Source organism: Schistocerca serialis, unplaced genomic scaffold (assembly GCF_023864345.2).
Source record: "Schistocerca serialis cubense isolate TAMUIC-IGC-003099 unplaced genomic scaffold, iqSchSeri2.2 HiC_scaffold_1202, whole genome shotgun sequence".
Classification (NCBI taxonomy): domain Eukaryota; kingdom Metazoa; phylum Arthropoda; class Insecta; order Orthoptera; family Acrididae; genus Schistocerca; species Schistocerca serialis.
In genome coordinates, this window is record NW_026047406.1 from 10,001 (window position 1) to 15,000 (window position 5,000).

Genomic DNA, 5,000 nt, shown 5'->3' on the forward strand with positions numbered 1-5,000 from the left:
GTCATCGGAGGAACTGCGGCGGATCGCTGGCTGGCATCGTTTATGGTTAGAACTAGGGCGGTATCTGATCGCCTTCGAACCTCTAACTTTCGTTCTTGATTAATGAAAACATACTTGGCAAATGCTTTCGCTTCTGTTCGTCTTGCGACGATCCAAGAATTTCACCTCTAACGTCGCAATACGAATGCCCCCGCCTGTCCCTATTAATCATTACCTCGGGTTCCGAAAACCAACAAAATAGAACCGAGGTCCTATTCCATTATTCCATGCACACAGTATTCAGGCGGGCTTGCCTGCTTTAAGCACTCTAATTTGTTCAAAGTAAACGTGCCGGCCCACCGAGACACTCACTCAAGAGCACCCTGGTAGGATTGCAACGGGGTCCGCCTCGGGACGCACGAGCACGCACGAGGCGCGTCGCACGCCTTCAGCTCGCCCCACCGGCAGGACGTCCCACGATACATGCCAGTTAAACACCGACGGGCGGTGAACCAACAGCGTGGGACACAAATCCAACTACGAGCTTTTTAACCGCAACAACTTTAATATACGCTATTGGAGCTGGAATTACCGCGGCTGCTGGCACCAGACTTGCCCTCCAATAGATACTCGTTAAAGGATTTAAAGTGTACTCATTCCGATTACGGGGCCTCGGATGAGTCCCGTATCGTTATTTTTCGTCACTACCTCCCCGTGCCGGGAGTGGGTAATTTGCGCGCCTGCTGCCTTCCTTGGATGTGGTAGCCGTTTCTCAGGCTCCCTCTCCGGAATCGAACCCTGATTCCCCGTTACCCGTTACAACCATGGTAGGCGCAGAACCTACCATCGACAGTTGATAAGGCAGACATTTGAAAGATGCGTCGCCGGTACGAGGACCGTGCGATCAGCCCAAAGTTATTCAGAGTCACCAAGGCAAACGGACCGGACGAGCCGACCGATTGGTTTTGATCTAATAAAAGCGTCCCTTCCATCTCTGGTCGGGACTCTGTTTGCATGTATTAGCTCTAGAATTACCACAGTTATCCAAGTAACGTGGGTACGATCTAAGGAACCATAACTGATTTAATGAGCCATTCGCGGTTTCACCTTAATGCGGCTTGTACTGAGACATGCATGGCTTAATCTTTGAGACAAGCATATGACTACTGGCAGGATCAACCAGGGAGCTGCGTCAACTAGAGCTGAGCAGCCGGCCGCCCGGGAGTGTGTCCCGGGGGCCCGCGCGAACACGCAAGCGTCCGCTCAATTATTCTGCAAACAGGAGGAGGCTGAGCTCCCCTGCACCATACACCTCGAAACCCTCTCAGGTCCCGGCGGCGCGCAGCGCCGTCCTAAGTACTTGGTCGGGTTCGAGAGAGGCGCAATCGCCCGGGGTTTGGCGAGTAGACGCTTTAGGTGCGACCACCCGTGCTCCCAACTGAGCTTGCCGCTGCCGACAGAGGCCCGGGAGCGTGCTGTCGTGGCATTGCCGGCGGGAGACAACACGCGCCACCTACGGTGACCGGCAGCTCCAACGCCAGCGCCACAGAAGGACAAAAGCCCCACTTGGGTGCCGAAGCGAACTCTCCCAGCACAGCGCACGCGCCAACACGTCCGCACAGCTGCGATACAAACCACCTGCGAGAACCGCAGAGGCGACCGAGCAGCAGACGGCGTCGCGGCGCCGAGCGCCGGGCGGCGGCGCATCCTCAGCGCACACAGTCCTCAATCGGACCAGCACACTGCAGATGTCCACCGCGCTTCGCACCGGGCCCGCGAGGACCTACTTTGGCCGCACGGCGCCGCGTGCAGGGTGCGCCGGCGCGCAGCTGCGCCGCCTGCCGCCTCCGTCGGCCGGCGCGCCTGCCACTGGCCGCCCCCACCAGCCGGCTGTAGCGCGTGCGCCCACGCACCGCGCGGCCAGCACGCCGGGAGGCCCCCCCTCACCGGCCGGGGACGGTCCCACCCAGCCACCGCCGCGTATCGCTTCACACCCAGATGCCATTCACGTTCGTGGGCATGGTGGGTATCGCTGGAACAACCGGTTGGTAGCTCAACCGATCGTCGCCATCACTGATTCACCTCTAGCGAGAACAACCGCACCACAACGGTTTACCAGTTGTTCATTTGCGTAACGTCACCAGCAAACGTAGGCGTCCATCGCCATTTGCAAATTCAACGATTGTTGCATGCCTGTGTCAGGTGTCACGACACACTATGTCTGCCCACATACACGCAACAACATGTGCACGCTTCGCGAACACGTGGAAGGTGGCCCCCGTACGTATGCGATGTCCATTGCGCGAACGACTGTCAACCGGCCTCTGTCGCATGTCGCAGATGTGGAACGCAGTGCACCATGCTATCACGGTGTGTGAGAAGAGACGACTACGTCTGACAACACGCGCCACTACATCAACAGACGGCTCATGCTGATCGCCATCCAGGGCATACCACACTGCAATCCAGCTCTTATAGGGAGACGACACGTAGCTGAGTGCACAACATTTGGACCGCATGGTTCGCCGTTGTTGGCGCAGTCGTTGTACGGTCACATGTACCACGATGTATCATTCAGTACATGAGGACCAATGTGCAGTACAGTGTGTGATTTGGACGTACAACATCAGCGGACAGTTGACACAGGCCGTACCACAGCGTAGGCTAAGTGCTTCGCCATGCGAATGCCAATGAACAACTGCAAATGCCAATGAACAACTGCAAAGGGCATTGAGCATGTACGTCCTGCTGCCATCCACATTACAGTGTATAGCTGCAAGGTGTTTAACATGAAGCGATACACTGGGGACCGGGCAGTGCGAGTAGCAAACTATATTGCGGGGGTTGCAGTTAGGCAACACTACACTAATTTAACGCGTCGTATGACAATTACAGAGCAGGTTAAGGCCCAACGTGTGTTGGGTTAAGGCCCAACGTGTGTTGGGTTAAGGCCCAACGTGTGTTGGGTTAAGGCCCAACGTGTGTTGGGTTAAGGCCCAACGTGTGTTGGGTTAAGGCCCAACGTGTGTTGGGTTAAGGCCCAACGTGTGTTGGGTTAAGGCCCAACGTGTGTTGGGTTAAGGCCCAACGTGTGTTGGGTTAAGGCCCAACGTGTGTTGGGTTAAGGCCCAACGTGTGTTGGGTTAAGGCCCAACGTGTGTTGGGTTAAGGCCCAACGTGTGTTGGGTTAAGGCCCAACGTGTGTTGGGTTAAGGCCCAACGTGTGTTGGGTTAAGGCCCAACGTGTGTTGGGTTAAGGCCCAACGTGTGTTGGGTTAAGGCCCAACGTGTGTTGGGTTAAGGCCCAACGTGTGTTGGGTTAAGGCCCAACATAGGTTGGGTTAAGGCCCAACATAGGTTGGGTTAAGGCCCAACATAGGTTGGGTTAAGGCGCAACATAGGTTGGGTTAAGGCGCAACATAGGTTGGGTTAAGGCGCAACATAGGTTGGGTTAAGGCGCAACATAGGTTGGGTTAAGGCGCAACATAGGTTGGGTTAAGGCGCAACATAGGTTGGGTTAAGGCGCAACATAGGTTAGGTTAAGGCGCAACATAGGTTAAGGCGCAACATAGGTTAGGTTAAGGCGCAACATAGGTTAGGTTAAGGCGCAACATAGGTTAGGTTAAGGCGCAACATAGGTTAGGTTAAGGCGCAACATAGGTTAGGTTAAGGCGCAACATAGGTTAGGTTAAGGCGCAACATAGGTTAGGTTAAGGCGCAACATAGGTTAGGTTAAGGCGCAACATAGGTTAGGTTAAGGCGCAACATAGGTTAGGTTAAGGCGCAACATAGGTTAGGTTAAGGCGCAACATAGGTTAGGTTAAGGCGCAACATAGGTTAGGTTAAGGCGCAACATAGGTTAGGTTAAGGCGCAACATAGGTTAGGTTAAGGCGCAACATAGGTTAGGTTAAGGCGCAACATAGGTTAGGTTAAGGCGCAACATAGGTTAGGTTAAGGCGCAACATAGGTTAGGTTAAGGCGCAACATAGGTTAGGTTAAGGCGCAACATAGGTTAGGTTAAGGCGCAACATAGGTTAGGTTAAGGCGCAACATAGGTTAGGTTAAGGCGCAACATAGGTTAGGTTGAGGCACAATATAGGTTAGGTTGAGGTACCGTATAGGTTAGGTTAAGGTACAGTATAGTTTAGGTTAAGGTACAGTATAGTTTAGGTTAAGGTACAGTATAGTTTAGGTTAAGGTACAGTATAGTTTAGGTTAAGGTACAGTATAGTTTAGGTTAAGGTACAGTATAGTTTAGGTTAAGGTACACATTGTTGTATGGAAAGGTGTAATGGGGGGGGGGGGGGGGGCGGCCGGTCGGTTTGTTGATTGTGATTATAGTAAGTGGATGCCTGCGGCATCATCTGATTTGCCACGTCAGGATGCACCTTTGGCTCATGACAGGCGGCGCTCCGATTCCATGCTTGTGGCAGACCTGTGTCTTTCATTCCTGCCATTGTTTGTGTGCTGTGAGAGGAGGCAGTATTGTGATGTTGGGTGCACCCCTGTGTAGGACATGTGTGGGTGTTGGTGGCTTAGCTGAGCAATGGTGGTTGTCGGGGGGGTGGGATATTCCGTTTTCTGAGTGGACCTCCCAGTCTGGTTATGACAGTGTGGATTGTCTCATGTGGCGGAGAGGATGCACTGGGTGTTGTTCCATGCTGGTGCTTACATATTGTCTGTGTGCGTGTTACAGGCGGAGAGTAGTGCGTGATAAGAGTGTGTGGCTGCCGTGTGGTTGTGATTGTGAGCAGAGTCTTTCAGCATGTATACGGACAGTTGTATATATTATCTGTATTCTGATGGGTCTATGTATTACTAATCAGCGCCGTGTATACGTTTAATCCGGTTCCAGTCGAAACTGTTGTATCTCTGTACATTAGTGACACGGCGAGCGCGCTATGTAGCTACTCGTCTCGGCAGCTTCCACCGGTGTATGGCAAATGATTATAAGCAATGAGTCGAGTCGTCAATACCGATAGTGTGACGTCACATGTCTGGGGTGGGGGACGCTGCGCCC

At 53.4% G+C, this 5,000-nt stretch overlaps 1 non-coding gene across 1 annotated transcript in view; it reads right to left on the reverse strand.

The window, feature by feature from the left end:
* The window catches only part of LOC126435293 (small subunit ribosomal RNA), a 1,910-nt gene extending 745 nt beyond the window's left edge, over positions 1-1,165 (reverse strand). Inside the window, exon 1 of the ribosomal RNA XR_007579827.1 lies at positions 1-1,165. This exon is cut by the window's left edge and continues 745 nt beyond it. This is a non-coding gene — a ribosomal RNA (small subunit ribosomal RNA).
* Between the last annotated feature and the right edge of the window lie 3,835 nt (positions 1,166-5,000).